The sequence below is a fragment of the Physeter macrocephalus genome, chromosome 7, assembly GCF_002837175.3.
Source record: "Physeter macrocephalus isolate SW-GA chromosome 7, ASM283717v5, whole genome shotgun sequence".
NCBI lineage: Eukaryota > Metazoa > Chordata > Mammalia > Artiodactyla > Physeteridae > Physeter > Physeter macrocephalus.
Window position 1 is genome coordinate 98,107,879 of NC_041220.1, and position 21,648 is coordinate 98,129,526.

Below are 21,648 nucleotides of genomic sequence, written 5' to 3' on the forward strand. Positions count from 1 at the left end.
TGGTACAAGCTGCATGTTCTGTAAGACTTCACAAGAGGGAGCAATCACTGTGAGCCTCAGTAATAAGTCTCCACTCTAAACTTTAGTATCTCCGTCTACAAAATGGAGATGGAAGTGCCTGCCCTTCTAGCATATTACAGCTGTGGTAATAATTAAATAAAATGATATTTAGGAAGAGTTTTATGAATTTCTGAAGAGGGATAGCTTTGCAATTTAGCAGTGTTGTTATTATTGCTATTTTGTGAGAAGTCTGAAGGAGACGGCAGACTTTGAAGGAGGAGCTGGAAAAAGAATTTCCTACTGCCGGTGGAGGCAAGGTGCACAAATGTACCCCAGTCATCTTTGCACTGTATCAGTGAAGAGACCAAAATTCACCTTTCTTTTAAAAAATTGAAGTATAGTTGATTTACAATGCCCTGTTAGTTTCAGGTGTACAGTACAGTGATTCAGTTTATATATATACATATATATGTATTATATATATATATTCTTTTTCAGATTCTTTTCCTTATAGGGGAAAATATTGAGTATAGATCCCTGTGCTATACAGTAGGTCCTTGTTTGTTATCTATTTTATATATGGTAGTGTGTACCTGTTAATTCCATCTTCCTAATTTATCCCTCCCCCATTTCCCCTTTGATAACCATAAGTTTGTTTTCTATGTCTGTGGGTCTATTTTTGTTTTGTAAATAACACTTTTTTGGTATTTCACTCTTTTTGGATGATAAAAATCAAAGTGAGAGAGAGAGGAGAAAGACAGAAATTCACCCATCCAAATATGAATTCAAAATTCTTTTCACTTACTCTACTACCAGCCTCCAGGATATGAAACTGTCATCTGCTGGATTACTGAGCTGTCTGTCAAATGCCTCAGGACTGTGGAAGCTAGTCCTCCATTTCAGTAGTAGCTTTTCGGTGTTGCAGTGTAACAGGTTTTCCTTCTAATGGTATAGACCTAGTCCCTGTACTCTTCCATTTGCGAATATCTCAAATGTCAAAGGAAAACACCTTAATATGATTACCTCTAATGATATAAGGGAGAGATATTAGTTAGATAGATAGGTAGATAGATAGGTAAATAGATAGATAGACAGACAGATATAGATAGAAAGATACAGATAACTAGAAATATGTTTCACATGATACACAATTTTCATCAATATCATCATCACCATCATCATTAAAATTTTCCTTTTGATGAAAACTTAACTCCCACTGTTTTCTTTGTGTAAGATTTTATTTGCCATGAAATTTCTACAGTTGGGTATTAGGTTACTTTGTTATTTTTGTTTTGTTTTTAGTTTTTTGGTTTTTTTAAAATCAGACTTCTGATTAAAGCATTAGATGGTTTTAATAAATAAAAATTTTAAACACAGATTTTAGGATTGTTAATGCAAAACCTTTTTCAGACTCATAGATGGCCCAATGTACTTGAGGAAGAGAAAGGAGTTGGTATGAAACCTCAGACGGAGATGGTTTTGAATTGACACTTTGGTTAACTCCTCTGGTTCTGATTAATTGAACTATCTACTCAGGTGTGACTTAAGTACATTGTGTTTAATAACCTCCATAGCTATTTTAAAGACCATTACCTTACTGTTCTAAGAAAAGCCTCAGGATGACGTGGGTATCATTGCTTTTTGCTGCTCTGTTTGTATTTCTAAGCTGGGTCATCAGGAAATGCATACATACATACATACATACATATATACATATGTACATACATAAATAAATTTTTTAAAACTGTTTCACATTTTTAAGACTCTTAACAGTCTATTAGGCAGGGAGTTAAAGTTTCCCAGAGCAGAAACTACTCTGCAGATGTAGGCTAGATGCTTTAGGAGGTGAAGTTCACCACATTAACAGACTGTGTTTGGACAGTTTGGGACAGCAAACAGGCTTCAGAATCAGAAAAACTAGGTTTAATTCCAAACTCTGCATCAGTCTTTTGTTCTCACTGACCATGGGTCTCCTAATCGCTTAACCAAGGTAATAAAAGATTCTGACATCATAGAGTCGTTTTGAGGTTAAATGAGGAAATAGATGTCTAAATATCTTCTAAACTGTAAGACAGCTTAAAAGCAAAACTTTTTCTTCCTGGTCCAAACGACATCAGGAAACCTAACTGCAGGACTTCTGGAGGCTATGTGAAATTGTGTCTGGGGTTTCTCATATGGCCAGGCACTATATGTCTATATGTAATGGTTAAGAGCTTAGTCTCTGGAGTTTTAAAAGACAGATCTAGCATGTTGGGGGTTCCAATTTTAGGCCAAAGCCCCCAGCTGGTTTTGGAGATCACTTACTGTCTAGGATTTCTTCTGCTTTAGCTTTACTTTGGTCTCTGATGAGGTCTTTTCCTATCATGCCTGCTCAGGAATGCAGTAAATAAGATTTAAAATGTTTTATTTTCAAACACTTCATTGGTTTCAGGGAGATGGTCATTCAGGGTGCAGAGACCATCATGTCACTGGAAATAGAAGTCTGTCATTTAAGTCAGAACTCAATAACAGAATACCTGTTTGTGTAGAGATCTATAAAAATTGACATCTATATAATTTTAAAGGAGGCCAGTATTTCACTATTCAGATAATTGGGCTTTACTGAATGTCACACATGTTCAAGGAAATATACTTTCTCTTACTGTGTTACTGTTATGCTCTGAATCATGATCTCTGTTCTTTTGTGTTTCCTTCACCCCTTTATTCCAAAGTAATGTCTTCAAGCCTAAAATGTATTTATCTTCTAACTATTCTCAAAAAATCATTTACTTATTTTACCATTAAATATGCACAATTGGTTGAATAAAAACTGAGGGTGAGAAAGGGGGAGGAAGGCTTCAGAATGAGTTTACTGCTTTTGGTTAAATTCTTATTATTGCTTTTCCTCTTTATATAAGCTACTTTGCTAAATATGGGAATGACTTTATATATTTTATGTTTTTGAGCATCTTTATATATTTTATAAGAATTTCATTATCTCTGCTTTAAATATTGATACAAAAATGAATGCTGCTATTTTGTTTTGTATTATAACTTAGGGTAAAAGTAAAATTCCAGAAAATTACATTTCCAAAAGTTTATAATTGATATTCATAATAACAGTAAAGATTCAATTTGCAACATCTTTTCACAAGCCCATCTCTTCTAGCCAATAGAGTGAGGAATACCTTTATGGACCACCAAAAGAGACTGTACCTTTTTCATATCACTGCTCACCTTCCTTTCATGTCATTCACACAAAGAACCACAGCAGACATGTGCTAATGAAAAAAATCTGAAACACATTCCCTCTTCTGTTTTACAATGAAATTAATAGACACTGAATGACAATTTTTCATGTCCCTTATCTTTACCATACCAAGAATTAGCACATGTCATTGTCACTGTCACTTTTTGAAACTCCTTTTTTTTTTTTTTAAACTGGGCAGATACCTTGGCTGATGATTGTAAGAAAAGTGATTTCCAGATGTCGTTGGAGGGGAACAGATATCATGGGCAGGTGGGATCTGAGAGTGTCCACGGCAAAGCTGTTAACTGATTTCCAAAATTATCTCTGTATTTTACAGTTATTCAGCAAATCTCTTCTCACAATAAATAGATACCCCATGCTGCTTAAAATGGCCATGGCATTCATTGCATGGAACAGGAGCAACTTGTTGATTAGATGAAAAAGGAGTTAGTCCTGAAGTCTGTTGCTTTCTACCCTCCATTCATAAGGTGATTAAAAATTTCATAGTAATGATCTCTGTGTGTTTTTTCCTGGTGTTGCTTTTAAAGTTTGCTGGGAGCTTCCCTGGTGGCACAATGGTTAAGAATCTGCCTGCCAATGCAGGGGACGTGGGTTCAATCCCTGGTCCAGGAAGATCCCACATGCCACAGAGCAGCTAAGCCTGTGCGCCACAACTACTGAGCCTGAGCTCTAGAGCCCGCGAGCCACAACTACTGAGCCCACGTGCCACAACTACTGAAGCCCACACACCTAGAGCCCGTGCTCTGCAACAAGAGAAGCCACCGCAATGAGAAGCCTGCACACTGTCACGAAGAGTAACCTCCGCTCACCGCAGAGAAAGCCCTCACGCAGCAACGAAAAACCAACACAGCCAAAGATAAAATAAATTTATTTAAAAAAAAAAACTTTATTAAAAAAATAAATAAAGTTTGCTGGGTAGCAACTTTTTTTTCCCTCAGGGAAATCATTTTGGGGTAGTAGATTATTATACATCACATACACATGCTTTGTTTGAAATTTACTATAAACAAGAACTCACTAGATTTTGTCCTCCACTCCTTGTCTGTTTGCCTACAATAAATGACTTTCAATTCCTTAATGGATGTTTTTTTCTAGTCTACTACCACTAGAGCTTCTGTCTTACTGAAGCTATCAGTAAAATCCAAACTAGAAAATTTTATTTTATCTGACTGTCATAGTCTCTATTTCTGGACCCAGGGCTTTTTTTTTTTTTTTTTTTTTTTCCCTGAATGAATAAGCAGGATTTTAACTCTATTTTGAATAGAAATCTAAGACCAAGCTTCTGAGAAAATCGCTGACAAATGTTGCCGGTTGGGAGAATTGATAGTTTGCCTTTAACAAGAAGTTTACTTCCAGATCTTTTTAAGATGCTATCTTGTCATAAGGAAGCAGTCATGACAGTGTGTTAAAGAACACTGACCCTAAACCAATAACGACTTGACATGGCTCATTCCTCTGCTGACCTGCTGTGGCTGCTAATAGCCTAAAAGTAGCTACTGGTGAGAAGCATTAAACCATGAAGACAGAAAAAAAATCTATCACTCATGATCCCTTCATTTAAAAACTGTCAGGAATGGTATTGAACCAAATTTCCTAAGACTAACCAGCTGCTCTGTAAATATAATTAACCTTGGTACTTAAGACTTATATATTATGTTATGTTTTGGTATATATGGATATAATTTCTTTATGATTAGTTCTGATTTGGGTTTCCTTATTGTAAACATATTTCCTCTTTATATTATACTCATCATACTAAATTTAATAGAAAAAAATAGTTCAATGTCCTTTAAGCACAAGAAATAGGCTTGTCATACACGCATTTTTTTTTAAATATGACTTTTTATACTCCCCCCAACAATAGTAAAGGCAATCTGGTGTACTGCAAATTATTGTTATCCATTTTAATTGTAAAATGTACTGCTAAAAATTTGAGGGGTTGGATGAAACTAGAAACTTACTATTTTTCATAAATACTTTGACACTCTCCCAAATAGTAGATTTTATTGGATCAGTTAAATGTATTGGTTCACCAGAGTTTAATATTTTATAATATAATTTTGCATACTGCACCCTAATTTTGACTATGGCTTTCTCTTTAGGGCACAATACTTCTCCTTCCTTAGAACTAATGCCTTAGTTAGGTTTTATGTTTTTTGTTATTTTCTGTAAGCCTGAATAGGCACAGAGGGAAAATTAAGTGTTCATAATGAGTATCTATATTTTAAATTTACTATTCTACATTAGATAAAAAAAAGTATTCTAACAGTAATTCTAAATTTTCAGACATACTTACACATATTTTAATGCATTTGTCTGATCATATTTATTGAAGACCCAAGGGAAAAACATCCTAAATGTTTAGGGTTACTGTCAATTAAAATTTTCCAATTAGATATGTAATTCATTCTCAACTTCTTCCCCACAACTGATGGGCTCAAAGTAGAAAAGCTGCCACTATTACCTGAAGGAATGCTGTTAACCGTGGTGTTTTCCTTACCTGCTCTGCTCAAAGAAGACTTTGAATGCAGATTCCTCCTCCAAAGTCACTTTAACGTGTAGAGCACTCAGTGGGTCTGAAAGATCTATTTTGGTCCCTGCCAGGAAGAGTCCATCAACTACTATCTGTGTCACTTGCCCTCTTCTGTTGACTTAGCATTTCCTGAAATACATTCTTCACTGACCTAGTACTCCAGGAAACACCAATTTAGCATGGTAAATTACCATTTTCCCTGCTGCCTCAGCTTTTCCGGCAACGATTTTTTTTCCTTCCCTTAGTCCCTTCTGTCAGAGAGCTCTGGTTTTCAGGTAGATTTTGAAGTTCAGGACTATCACAGAACATAATGACAGGATGCCCTCAAGTGGTAACATTTACTCTACCCAGAAAACTCTAAGTGGTTTACAACATGAAGACACAATTCATCCTGTGGCCTCCTTAACAGGGGTGGATAGCATCCCGGATAGCTCAATAATGGGGTAGCATGTGAAAGCTGAGTGAAAGAAACGGAAAAGGTATTAAAATACTTGGAAGGAGATAACATGTATTTAACCAGAAAGATTTCTCTGCATGTCTCAAATTACCACTCTGTAAAATATTTAATGGAACTCTTCCTGTCTACCACTGAGTATCAAGAGTATCCAATTGGTTATGAGTATTGTTTAGATATATTTATGAGGATAATTGACCTCAAAAAATGGCACATTTCACAAAGACCTAGTTTATACTCATTAACAATTCTGAACTTTAGATTAAAACAAATATATGAATATCATGTAGAGAGGTGTCTGATACAAAGAAGGGGCTCAAGGAAGGATAATTTTAATCCTATTTCATTTCACACATTTCTCATCATCGATGATATCAGAGCCAGGAAGTCTAGCTCACAATGCAGATGAAAAACTGATATTTGTGAAGGGTCAAAAAGACTGAAATGATGGACTGACACTAATGTGATGAGATGTAGTAAATCCCGGAGAATCTCAAGCTGAACATTTTAAACTAAACTCAGCTTGTTGTTTTTCTAGGCTCCGAACCTGTGCCTTTTATGCCAATGTCTTCTGTATTTTATTCTGGTAAATAAATCTATTCTAGTTAAAACATTCAGTTATTCAAGGCTGCATCCCCAGGGTCATCCTTGAATCATCCTTTTTATGTCACACTTGAATTACCTGGTTTTCTGAATGTTTCTTCAACCTGTCACCTCCTTTCTACCATCATAAGAGCTTTGGTTCAAGTCCTCAGTATTTTTCACCTAATTGATCTTTCCAACATCAATCTCCTCTTCTTATTGTAAGTGCTAGGAGTTATCCTTTCAGAATAAAATTATTGCCATTATTCTTCATTAAGGCCAGTCAATTTAAAAAAAAATTTTTGAAATATAGTTGAGGTACAATATTATATAAGTTGCAGGTGTACAACATACTGATTCACCATTTTAAAGGTTGTATTCCATTTATAGTTGTCATAAATTGTTTTATATAACAGGTCAGCATAAGTTTATTATCATTATTATTATTTAACTTATAGTTTTACATTAATATTACACTTGACATTGACACAGTTATCATAAAATGTTGACTATATTCTCTGTGTTGTACAATATATCCTCATGGCTTATTTATTTCATACATAATAGTTTGTACCTCTTAATCCCTTACCCCTATCTTGCCACTCCCCACTTTCTCCACTGAACCACTAGTTTGTTTTCTATACCTGTGAGTCTGTTTCTGTTTTGTTATATTCACTGGTTTGTTTGATTTTTTAGCTTCCACATGTAACTGATATTTACAATATTTGTCTTCTCTGTCTGACTTATTTCACTTAGCATGATGCCCTTCAAGTCCATCCATGTTACTGCAAATGGTAAAATTTTATTCTTTTTTATAGCTGAGTGGTATTCCACTATATATATATATATATATATATATATATATATATATATATATACACCACATCTGCTTTATCCATTAATCTGTTGATGGACACTTAGTGAATAAAGAAATTTGCCTTCGTATTTCCCCAATATTCATTATCTATTTTAACAAATTACTGTCATAGTCTACTTCTAAGACAACTTATTCTGGTTTGGACTTACCCAATGCTTAGTATTTTATTGAACTATACAGAAACAGAATTGGTCAATTTATGTTTGGAATACTATATCTTTACTGTACCCCTTGAACTGAATTCCTTGCATCATTATATTTCAGTGGTGTCTCTTTCATCTTAGTTCCCAAAGGTGGCCCCAGGACTTGGAAATTATTTCGGTAATTGCACCCAGGTAAATTTCCCTCTTACACCACATCTTTCTCATAACCTCACCTTTCCTTTCATAAATGCATCCAGGATAAAGTAGTACGTAACAAATATAAAGTGTCTACCAGGCTACTTTTTTTAAAGCAAGGCTATACATGCATAAATAAAGCTTAGAGGGAAATTAATAAATGTGAAGAGTAGGTTGCATATGTTAAAAAGACACAGGGCATGGCACATAGTAGGAGGTCCAGAATGTATATATAATGATGGTGGAATTACTGGACCATGGTCAGGAAACCATTGTTTCATCTTAAATAGCAAATCATATTTGTTAGCAGTGGCTGCTGACAATATTATGTTGGGACGGATTCCTTGCCTCTTAAAGACTCAACTAAATGGATCAGTTAGTACTGCCAGGATGTGGGACACCTCGTTGCACAGGTATTGCATTGTTGCCTTTCATATTCTGGCTTCTATTCAATGAATGAAAAGAATAGGAAGATGTTTTTGATATAAATACGGACTAGATGACCCCCAAGGTACCAATCCTATTGTTATATATATTTCTCTGTTTATCCATGACGTATATTAAAGTGAAGAGTACAGGTGTTACCATTCATTGATGCTCACTGTATGCCAGGCATAAATGTGTTAGACATATTAGCAACTTTTATTTATAATTTTACAATATCCTTATAAATTGTATTACTAAACTAATGTCATACAGAATGATAATGAGGCAAGAAAGGTTAAAAACACTTCTCTTCTGTTTTTCAAGCAATTAATGAAGAAATTTGACCCTGTATCAAAAGAGATCACCTTGCTTTTTACTTAGGTGGTGTAACGGTTAATTCTGTATGTCAACTTGGCTGTGTCATGGTGCCCAGATATTTGGTGACACATTATACTAGATGTAAACATGATTCTTGGGTGAGATTTATATTTATATAAGTATATTTAGAGTAAAGCAGATTGCCCTCCAGAATGTGGGTGGGTCTCATCTAATAAGTTAAAGGTCTGACTAGAACAAAAGGCTTACCTTCCTCGAGCAGGAAGGAATTCTGCCAACAGACCTCCTTTGTACTTCTTCTGAATCATCAACTCTTCCTTGTTCACCAGCAGACTGACCCTGGATTCAAACTGCAACTCTTTCCTGGATCTCCAGCCTTTGTCTCCAAACAGATTTTGGACTTTTTTAGCCTCCAAAATTATGTGAGCTAATCTTTTAAAATAAGTCTATAGGAGTGTGTTGGTTCTTTCTCTCTGCAGAACCCTGCATTAGTGAATATAGGTGGGTATTTTCTGGTTATTTTATACTTAACGACTCTTGAACTTTACACTCATTTCAGACACTATATGTAACCACACATCATTAAATTTGAGGTCCTATGAGGAAAAAGAAGAAAAACAAACAAGAAGCACATTTGTTCTGGCCATCTAATGCTATGTAAAAACTTATTATTGGCTTAAAACAACAGTTATCACTATGTTATCTTTCATGCTGTCTTGGATTCTGTGGATTAGGAAATTGTGAAAGATTCAAAATAGGGAGTTCTGGTTTGGGTTCTCTCATGCAGTTCCAGCCAAACTGTGGCTGGAATGGGAACTTCAGGTGATTGGAACAACTGGGGCTTTCTGGGCATGTGTGTGAGTGTGTGTGTAAGGGGACATATGTGCATGTGTGCACGTGTGTGTGTATGTCTGTGGGGTCTCAAAGCCTCTACATGTAGTCTCTCCATTTGAGCTACTTTCAGTTTCTTCACAGCTTGACAGCCCCAAGCTGCCATAGGGTTTACATGGCATCTAAAGATTTCAAGTGTGAATATTCCAGTGATCAAGGCTGAAGCTACATCATTTTTTATGATCTAGCTTCATGAGTTGCTAATATTATGTCCTGTTGAATGTTGAACTCTGTTGGTTGAAACAGCCACCACGATACACCCATTTTTAAGGAGGGGGCACACAGATTCCTATCTCAGTGAAAGAAGTGTCAAGAGATTTTGCAGACATATTTTTAAATGTCCATGCTATTTCTTTCATCACTTCCTTCACCCCTCTTAAGAAATGTAGACAAGTTCTGTTTCTAAAGCCAGTAAGGAAACCACAATTCCTTACCCAATCAGCACTGGTTACTCGATCAGTACATGCTATAACTAGCATGTACTAATCAAGAAGCTATAGTGCTCTTAGCACTTTGTAGGTAATGCTAATGTGGAGAATAGGAAACAGTATAAAACTGATTCCCTGAGCTAAAAAGCTTAGCATTTTATTGTAAAGTGTATGATCTCCCTTTTCCTTCTGAATCCTCATCTATTTTTTGTAAGTTTTAAAAGCTGTGGGTGACATAGTGGTTATTTGATTACCATGTTCATGATTCTGCACTAAATCCATTTTCTCCAGACAGAATTCCAAAAATTTTCCATGTCTACAGTTTTATTAATTTTTCTTCACTGTGAAAAAATGAGGTGGTATTAACATCAAGATATCAAGCAATTATTTGGTTTCCCATTCAATGGCACATTCCAGAAGGTAGGTTCAGCAACTGTAAACTTCCACCTCAAAGCTGAATGACAAAACAGATTCTGAGGATTTTTATAGTAATTTCATCCTGAATAAACTACATTTGCAGTGATATGAAAAAAAATCAGTTATGTAAAGGATGAAAAGTTATCAGTGCCTTAACTCGCTGAGAATAAAGGAAGTAATCTGCTGGTTAGCTCTTAGAAATCAGTGTATCAGTGCATATTCTTTCTTTTGTTTTCTGCAAACCAGAGGTCAGCAAATGCTTAAGGCATCAATGTTCCTCCTGTGTTAGTCACTATAGGCTTTAAGGACTACCTTGAGGGTAAAAAGGTATAAACAAGAAGGAAAGAAAGAGAGAGAGAGAGAGAAAGAGAGAAAGAAAGGAAAGAAGGAAGGAAGGGAGGAAGGAAAGAAGGAAGAAGAAAGAAAGAAAGAAAGAGAAAGAAAAAAGAAAATAGATAAATGAATGAACAAATAAATGGAGTTATATCAAGAGAAGGCAGAACAGAAAGGGGAAAGAATCAGAAACATAAAAGGAAGGAATGGGGAAATGAGAGAAAGAAGGCAAGGGAGAAGGAGAAAAGGAAATACGTGGATTAAGTGGCATGAGATAGAGTGTTACCAACATCTCTATTTTTTCTCTTAAGTCTTGGGTCTGCAAGAGTTTTAAATAAGATATGATAGTATTGCAGGCATGTGTTCTAGGTCACTACATGATGTTATTTTCTGAGTTCTAATTAGAATCATGTGGAGTTTTTTTCAGACACAATGATTGGAATTATTCAAAGTAAACATTGTTAAATATTATCTAGGATACCACTAGATCAACAGGAACTGCCAGTCACATCCATGTAAGCATTTAGAGACTTTAGAAGGTTATGCTCCTCCAAAAGAATGACATACAGATGAACAAGGCACTTTTTTGAAATGCAATTGAAGTCCTTGATGGGCAAATTCATCTATTGGAAAACCTGAACATATTTCACAGAGGTTTCTCAGTGAAGAATGTCCCTTTCCCCAAAATGAAAATAAAGTATATTTGTGTTCTAGATTGAGAATTCCTATAATATAAGGATGGGGGGGAGTCCCCAAAATAATTTATCTTAAAGGCCCAATTGAAAGATTTCTTTATACAGCTCTGACAGTTAAAGAGCTTAGAAGTCACTGCTCCTGTCTTTGCAACAAAAATAACTGAACAAATCTGGGGAGATAGGAGAATCCAGAGGGTCACAACCAAAATTAGCTTACCTGGAGCAGAAGTTGTTAAAATCACAAACTTTTGAAAACAGTTAAATGGTAACTGTTTCTGACAGATTACGTGAGGTTGAGTGTACACTAGCATGAGACTGAGAAACTCCTAGGGGCTACAGGCTTAGAGGCATGCCTATATGTTTGTGGGTTTGACCTCTAAGTATCCCCCAAGTTCTCACTATAAAGAGTCAAGGGGGCTTCCCCGGTGGCACAGTGGTTGAGAGTCTGCCTGCCGATGCAGGGGACACGGGTTCGTGTCCCGGTCCGGGAAGATCCCACATGCCGCGGAGCGGCTGGGCCCGTGAGCCATGGCCGCTGAGCCTACGCGTCCGGAGCCTGTGCTCCGCAACGGGAGAGGCCACAACAGTGAGAGGCCTGCGTACCGCAAAAAAAAAAAAAAAAAAAAAGTCAAGAAAGATTCCCCTCGGGTCTCTGGAAGGGGTAAGGGAAAGGTCATATTGTGAAACACTCTCACTATATTCTCAAAAAAAAAAGGGAAAAAGACTTTATTGCAGCCTTATTTCATCCAGAGAAAAGGCATTTCTCCCACTCTAGACCCTTCTAGCCTTCCCATATCACAAAAAAGGGGAGAGGAGATATATTAAGGGAACAATTTCTGTGAAAGTCACAGTCCCTTGACATAGGTTCAGTAAAAGAATGTAATTTAATCATAAGATTATAGAACAATTCTCCTGCCCCACACCTTACTACACTAATAGGGTTCTAGTATAATAATCATGAATTACAATGAACAAGCTTTAAGATACAGATTCTACTTAAGGAGTTCTTAGGAACACCTGAGAACAAGGGAGAAAAAAAAAAGAGAAAAAAATAAATGACACTGGAATGAAGTGAAGCCTCTGGCACTTACAGGTTCAACAAACCTTAGAAAAACCTTAACACCTTAAACACAGACCAACTCCTACACAAATTAACATATATCCATTCATTCTTTACTTCATTTCCTATAAACTTTACAACATGTCCAGCTTTCAACAAAAAAATCACAAGGCATATCAAGCCCCCCCTTGAAAACAAAAAATAATTTTAAGAGATTAAAAAAGCATCCCAAATATGAGAGAGATGTTGAAATTATCAGACAGGGACCATAAAGTAGCTTTAATTAATATATTAAGGACTCTAATGATAAAAAGTAGATGACCTGCAAGAAAAGATAAACAGTGAGACGGAAATTGACTCAAAAGGGAATAGTAGAAATGAAAGAATAATAATCTAAATGGTATTGACTTTGATGGATACCTCAGGAGATTGGGCATGGTTGAGAAAAGGATCAATGATTTTGAAGTAAGATCAATTGAAACCTCATGAACTGAAATGGGAAGAAAAAATTAAAAGCATCCATGAACCGTAGGACAATTTCCAAAGATGTAACATATGCATAATTGGAATACCAGCAAGAGAGAACAGAGTGGAAGGAATAGTTGAAGCAATAATGGCCAGGAAGTCTCTAAAAATAGGAATAGACATCAAGGCAAAATTCATGAATCTCAGAGAAGAGCAAGCACGATAAATACTACCACTATAAAAACAACAACAACAATAACAAAAAATACAAAAGTATCAAGCCAAAAGTCAAAATAAACAAGAAAACCAAACAAATCTATACCTGGGCATATCATATTCAACCTGCAGAAAACCAAAGACAAAGATAAAATCATGAAAGAAGTCATAGGGTAAGGAGAAAACAGTTTACCTGTAGACAAACAAGGGTGAGAATTATAGCAGACTTGTCAGAAACCACACGAATAAGAAAAGAGTGGAGTGAAGCATGCAAAGTGATAAAAGATAGAACCAACAACCTTGAATTTTACACTCAGGGAAATTATGCTTCAAAAGTGAAGGAGAGGGCTTCCCTGGTGGCACAGTGGTTGCGCGTCCGCCTGCCGATGCAGGGGAACCGGGTTCGTGCCCCGGTCTGGGAGGATCCCACATGCCGCGGAGCGGCTGGGCCCGTGAGCCATGGCCGCTGGGCTTGCGCGTCCGGAGCCTGTGCTCCGCAACGGGAGCGGCCACGGCAGGGGGAGGCCCGCATACCAAAAAAAAAAAAAAAAAAAATCTTGAAAAAAAAAGTGAAGGAGAAATAAAAACATTATTTGACAAACAAAAAAATGAAAGAATACATCAGATCTGCTACCAGCAGATCTGTCCTGCAAGAAATGTTCAAAAGAAGTTCTTCAGCCAAAAGGAAAAATTATGTATGTCAGAAACTTGTATCTACAAAAAGGAAGGTCATCAGTGAAGGAATCAAAGAGGGTAAAATAGAAAAAAAATATTTTTTCCTCTTAATCTATAAGATAACTGTTAACATAATAATAATAATACATTGGGTGTTTGCATCATAAGGATAAATTAAGTGAAAGACAGCAATGTCATAAGACATGGGATGAAGAAATTGGAAACACCCTGTTATATGGTACCTGAATTACGTGTGAAATGATATATTCATATTTGAAGGTAAAAAATATTTATAAAGAAATATGACTAATATGTTGAAAGAGAAGTTGAAGTAGAACTATATAAAATTTTTGATTAATACCAGAGAAGATAGAAGAATAAGGAAAATATTCCCTGGATATCAGTCTGGACTCTGTTGCCATGACACCTGTTTTGTTTTGTTTTGTTTTGTTTTCCGGTACGCGGGCCTCTCACTGTTGTGGCCTCTCCCGTTGCGGAGCACAGGCTCCGGACGCGCAGGCTCAGTGGCCATGGCTCACGGGCCCAGCCGCTCCACGGCATGTGGGATCTTCCCGGACCGGGGCACGAACCCGTGTCCCCTGCATCGGCAGGCGGACTCTCAACCACTGCGCCACCAGGGAAGCCTGACACCTGTTTTTATAAATAAGTTTATTTTGAACAGAAACTCATTCATTTAAATATTATCCAGGCTGCTTTCTTGCTTTTTGTTTTGTTTTCCGGTACGCGGGCCTCTCACTGTTGTGGCCTCTCCCGTTGCGGAGCACAGGCTCCGGACGCGCAGGCTCAGTGGCCATGGCTCACGGGCCCAGCCGCTCCATGGCATGTGGGATCTTCCCGGACCGGGGCACGAACCCGTGTCCCCTGCATCGGCAGGCGGACTCTCAACCACTGCGCCACCAGGGAAGCTTGACACCTGTTTTTATAAATAAGTTTATTTTGAACAGAAACTCATTCATTTACATATTATCCAGGCTGCTTTCTTGCTACAACACAGAATTGAGTAGTTACAATAGAGACCATACAGCTTCCAACATCTAAAACATTTCTTATCAGAACTTATACAAAAAGAGATGGTAGATCTTGGATAAAACTCCATTAACTATATTCAAATTTCAGCAATTGTCCCAATATTATTCTTTATAGCTATTTATTCCAGGATTCAATGCGGAATATTTCACTAATTTAGTTATCCTATTTCCTTTGTCTCCTCCAATATTTTTCTTCATCTTGACAGTTCCTAAGAGCACAGACCAGACATTTTATAGAATTCCATTCTATTTAGGTTTATATTTATTTGTGCATTTGGGGAGGAATATCAAAAGTGATATATCCTTTTTTGTGCATCACATCGCATGATGTTGGTTTTTCCCAATTTTGGAGATCTTAACTGTTTTCCACTATGATGTTTCCTTTGCATCAAATAGGTAATTTGTGGGGAGATATCATAATACCACGTAACATCTTCTAACTCAATAACTTTCTTACTCCATCATCCTTTCTATGTTTTTTTATTTGATATTCTACCATAAAAAAGAGCTTTGCTCTCTCTGTATTGATTGATTAAATTGATTTGTATAACTAACTATAGACTTGAGGATTTTTATTTTATTCTTTGAGCTATAATACAGTATTGCCATTATTTATGTTGATTCTCAAACTATCCCAGTCTTAGGTAGGAGGAGTTCCCTCAAGTTGGCTCCTCTGTCCTTTTGATAAGTTGCCATCATTCTTATATAAGTTTATTCATTTCTTATCTATTAAAGCTCCAGATATTCTGCTCCAATCCAGGATTCAGCTTTTTCTCCAAGAATCCATAGTTCCTGTTAGTGGAGAGCAGGATTTGGAAACAATTTGCACATTATTAATGAGTTGCCAATAACAGTTCTTGCCCCTCTCATCATACAGAGCTGGGAAACCCATACGCGCAGGCGCACATATGCACACATGTGTAACTATATATATATATGCACATATATAAATATATTTACCTATTTCTATGTCTCTCTTTCTATCTCTGTGTGTGTGTTTGTGTCTGTATGTGGAAAAACAAGTATATTTGCCTATTTCTCTGTTTCTCTCTCCCTGTATATATATATATATTTATTTGTATATGTATCTACATATATATGTGTGTGCATTTATTACATATATACCTGTACATGTGTATGTATGTGTTTATGAAATATGAATACATTCTGAGATTTTCAATTCCACTCCAGCTCTGCAGAGTATATTTAGTCTTACACATTTTTATATGAAGAACTTCATAATCAATAGCGAGAAATTTGTCTCCTGTTACCTTTAATATATTTACTCACTTCTTAAGCTAAAAATACATAAAAAGTAGTTCCTGAATTTCTAATCCATATAATTATTAAAAAAAGAAACTTTACTAACTAGAGTCCTGAATTTGTTTATTGTTTCTTTTTTATGGGGGGATGTGACATTTACATATAATGGTATGCACAGATCCTAATTATACAATTAGATGGATTTTGACAGATATATACTCCAATGTAACTTATACCACAGTCGAGATATAGAACTTCTTCATCCTCCAAGAAAGTTCCACTGTGCTTCTTGGCAGCCAACAAATCTCCGGAAGCAAGCACTTTTCTGATCTGTTTTCATCATTGGTTATTTTTACCTGTTTTAGAACTTCATATAAATGGACCTGTACAGTATATATTCTTCTGGTTTCATTTGTCAATATAATATTCAAGATTCATCCTTACTGTAGCATGTGTCAATAGTTTGCTCCTTTTTCTTACTCAATATTATTCTATCATATGTGTATACTACAAGTTATTTATTCTCTTAGAATAACAACTAGTTGTATGGCTTTTGCTAGAAGTCCTCTCTCAGTGCAAACTCAAAGAGAAGACCCTCTAAGTCCAGTTACTACCACTACTGGTCTTGGTTTTTGTTGTAGGGTCCATGAGTGTATGAGAAAGGGACAAGGAAAGCCTACTCTGTATTTCATTCTTATTTGGCAGCACCTGTTACTTGGCTTGCTCTCTACTCTAGTCCAAAACCCAGTATCAATTCAGGAAGAAAATTGTTACCACACACACAAAACGGATATTTCCAGAAAATATAATTTACTGTTCAGAAAAATCACAGGAACTCAGCTCAGTATAGGCTTAAATTTTTGAACGTTCTCTTCGCTATTTTCTGGGACTTCCCTGGTGGCACACTGGTTGAGAATCCGCCTGCCAATACAGGGAACATGGGTTCGATCCCTGGTCCGGGAAGATCCCACGTGCTGCGGAGCAACTAAGCCCATGAGCCACAACTACTGAGCCTGCGCTCTAGAGCCCGTGATCCACAACAAGAGAAGCCACCACAATGAGCAACCTGCACACCGCAACAAAGAGTAGCCCCAACTCGCCTCAACTAGAGAAAGCCCACGCACAACAAGGAAGACCCAACTCTGCCAAATAAAATAATTACTATTTTACAACTTTTATCACACTTTCATGGGAGAGTAAATGATGTCCCTTGCCAGAGGTTTTAACACTGTGTTAAATAAAGGTAAATTGGTTAAAAATATTTATTTTTCAATGCACAATTTTTCAGGAATTGTAGTGTGCTAATATGAATTATGAATTTCCATGGACGAGTGTGGCAATGTTCTACAGCACCTTCCAAGCTGATTTGAGTACAGAGCTACTTTTCTCTTAATTGGGGAGGGGCAGATCTTTTCACAGGCAAGTAAGTGTTCTACAGAATCCCCTTGTACAAAGTCTTCCTTAATCCATACATAGGATGGTACTTAATTATACCAATCCCTTCTAGAGTAAGGGTACTTCCTAATTGTGCCCTTATACATCTCTTGGTCACTATTTTTCTTTGTTTTTTACTCTTCTGAGAGCCTCATGCTTCACAAACTCAACCACTGTTAACATTTTATGCTTTGCTTATAGAAGATCATTTGCTCATCTATGTTATAGCCATAGATAATTGTCTCTTTATTTAACTGCATCTTTCTCTACCAAGCTTTTATTATTCTGTACCCTCCACTGAGGTTCTCATCAATATTGTCACAGCTTCTTTGTTCTTTTCTCTCTCAAACTTAACGACTGAGGGTTTTCTTCAGGTTAATCCAGATGTCCACTGACATTACGTTACTTTTAGAGATTTAAATAAAATTAGGTTAGACATCATCTCAGGAAACGTTGAAAATGTCATTTTCTTCCCCAATATTTCTTTGACTATCTAGTGACTCTGAATGTCCTGTTTCTGCTAAGCTCCAAATCTCATTTCTGCCTCATTTACTAAAATTCTTCTCTCTGTTGTAAAAGACACGAATATGTGATAAAAGTTTTTTCTTGATTTCACCAATCCACTTCAACTGTTTGAGTTTGAATTCCACCAATTTCCAATTTCACAATTTTTCTTTATTGTATTTTGTTTTTTAATCCACCCATATGTCTTCTATATTTTCTGAAACTTGATAATATTGTAGATATATATAAAATGCAACAAAATGAAATGGAACATATATTAATGAAAATCTGTCTCCTAAAATTCAAGCACACTAGAGCTAGAGTCCATAGTTTACCATACATTATTATTATGGTGATATGATAATTGCTTCTTCCAGAATTAAAACATCTAAAGTTTCTTTTAATTTGATTTATGAAATGTAAATCTATTTCATCTGTTATTATTATATAACATATTAATAAATAATATCATAAATTATAAAATTAGAATGATCAAATCATTAAAATAATTACTTCCTATCACTTATATTAACAAGAAGAAAAGTAACAGCCAACTGGTAAATATTTTTTTCCTTTTTCAGCATGTATTTGCTTCATGTATTTTCTTGGTGGTCTTAAATTGAAGAATAAAAAAGTCATTTGATAGAGTATAGTGGTTAAATTATGATTCAGGAAAGCTCTTACACAGTGGATTTTTATGAGTATCTTAATTGTGGAGCTAAGGCAAGCTATAGATTTATGCTGATTAACTACAGATGGCTCTCTCTCTTCACCGTTAAAAGTTTAAACTGTCAGTTACTGATTCTCCTTTTCCCACTGTGTATTCTTAGTAAAAATATCTCTCTTCCTTACATAGAAAATATATTCCACTCTTTGTTTTACATTGGTTTAAGTTTTCTGTATGTTAATGTTTGATTTTTTAAACTTATAGGAAAACAACAAAAAATTTATTTTAAATATTCAAAATCTCCCTGAATATGAAAAGCTCTCATATTTACTAACAGTAAGACTGTTTTCCTTTTATGGTTCAAACTAATCCTTTAATTTGAGGAAAAAAAACCATCAACTTGCTAAACAATCCAACTTTATCTGTTTGTCTTAACAACATTGAACAAATTGTTTGAAAATAAAGTCTCACTGTTTTAGCCAAGTTTAATTTTGAAAGTTATATATGTTGAAAGGGGTCCCTGACCCCTAGTCATACAACAGAACAAGTAAAAAGAAAAGAGAAAGAAAATCGCCAGTCTGAAATGGATTTTCTAACTGTAGCTAAAATGATTGCTGAGTAATCTGTGGTGACATGGTTAACTCTGAGAAAGACATAATACTTAGATTATATCAGATTCACCATGACTGTTTCTCAAAGACTAGTCACTAGTGTCTTAATGCCCACTAATATATGAAAGCAATAAAACATGGGGTTCTCTTGGCAGTTTAGATTATACACAAAATGGAAAACTTCAAATAAATACAGGTGTATGAGGAATTAGGTGAAAACAAAATGTTGTCACCTTTCCTCAGCTCAGGCAAATGTGGAACCATGATTTTGATGATGTCCCATATGAAGAGCTATAGCCACACATGGTTGCTTTTCTTTAATCTGGCCCTACTTTAACAAGTCACTCTCATCTCCCAAAATACTTTCCTTGAACCAGACTGGCCTGATCACCTACTCATTCTGACTTTTGCCTTGGAGGCCATTGAAAGGTTTGGATTTTCTTTTAAGAGGAATGGATGGTGATTAGAGAGATTTCAGCTGGTGGATAACATAAATGTAGAGATCATTGCCTATCCTATTTAGAGACAATGTTCTACGATGAAAATGCTCAAATGCTGATCATAAAACTCAAATAACTATAACAGTAATACACCCTAATTATGGTTTATTTAGAAAACAGAGAAAAATTTGAAAAAATTGAACTCACATATAAACGTATCCGTTAGGAAAAATGTGCAAATGTGCTGTTCTCTTTCTTTTACTTTTTTATGTAATCAGCTACAAAATCACACTATATATTGTTTTGTGTGCTGTATTTCTCACTTAATATTGTACTTGGTTATAGTCAGGTGACATGACTAGTACTTGAAAATATAGGTTTTGATGCCTACTAACACTATTTCATAAAAAGGATGTATTTATTCCATAATTTGGAACATTTAGGGAGTTTCTATTTTTACATTTTTAATAACAGTTTAACCCTCTATTAAATACTTTTAAAATCACATATATAAATAATTTCTTAGTAATTATATCATCATGGTTAAGAGTGTAGGTTAGGAGTCAACTGCCTGTGTTCAAACTGCAGATTCATGACATATAAGCCATGTGACCTTAGGCAAATTATTAAGCTATCTGCATCTGAAGATTTTTGTTCATAAATAGGCATAATAATAATACCTATTTCATAAGGCCACTAATGGTTTTAAATGAGATAATGCATATAAAGAGTTTGGCACACTGTTTGACACAGTGTTGTTGAAATCATCATCATCATCTTCATCATCATCATTATCATCACTATTAGTCTTTAGATATCAACATTTATAATACCACTCTCTTGACAAGGCCAGTCAATAAAATGAAGGCTTTTTATTATTTACTCAACACATTTCACCAGAGAGCCCTTTTAGGTATAGCAACTCTTTTTAATTAGTATTTTGTAGAACAGACATGTAATAATTTTACCCTAAATAAAATATTTCATAGCATTTTTTTCCTGGACTTTTGTGTCTGCCATCTAATCAGGTGCCAATATTAATATTTGCCACTCTAATGGTACTGTTGCAAAAATTTCACAACAGTAATCTCTTAGTTGGAATACTTCACTCAGTTTCTAACAACCAAAATCTATCTTAATAACTATTGACAGATTAATATTCTAAGTGTCTAGTTCTAATCACATAAAGGCCTCAGGTAGTCTCCTTCAAAGAAGCTTTCACTCAGCACTCCTAATTCTTCACATGCATCCAAAAATTTTCATTACCCAGAAAGTAATTCTCCCACTTTATTGCCATTGGTGAAAATATATTCTATGACCCTAGAAACCTGGAATAAATATCCTTATAATTTCTAGCCTATCTTTATTGCCCGAGTTGTTCCTTATATCCAAAATATCCCTTACTTTCTCTTACATCTTGTCTTTCCATTTAGAACTTGCCATATTCTTCATTTAAAACATCCTTATTTTCTGTAGAAGGAATACATTTTCCTTATTTTAACTTCTATGGCTGCTATTCTCTGATTTGTATTCTCATATTGGGTTTTTGTTTAGGGTGGATTTATATTAGTTCTGACTATTATTTGAGTTATTTATGCACACATTTCATCTCCATTACAAAACAGCAAGCTTCTAAACAACATTCTGATCCATATGACCTTTGTAGCCGTCATAGGACCAGAACAATGTTTTCCAGATGTCAAT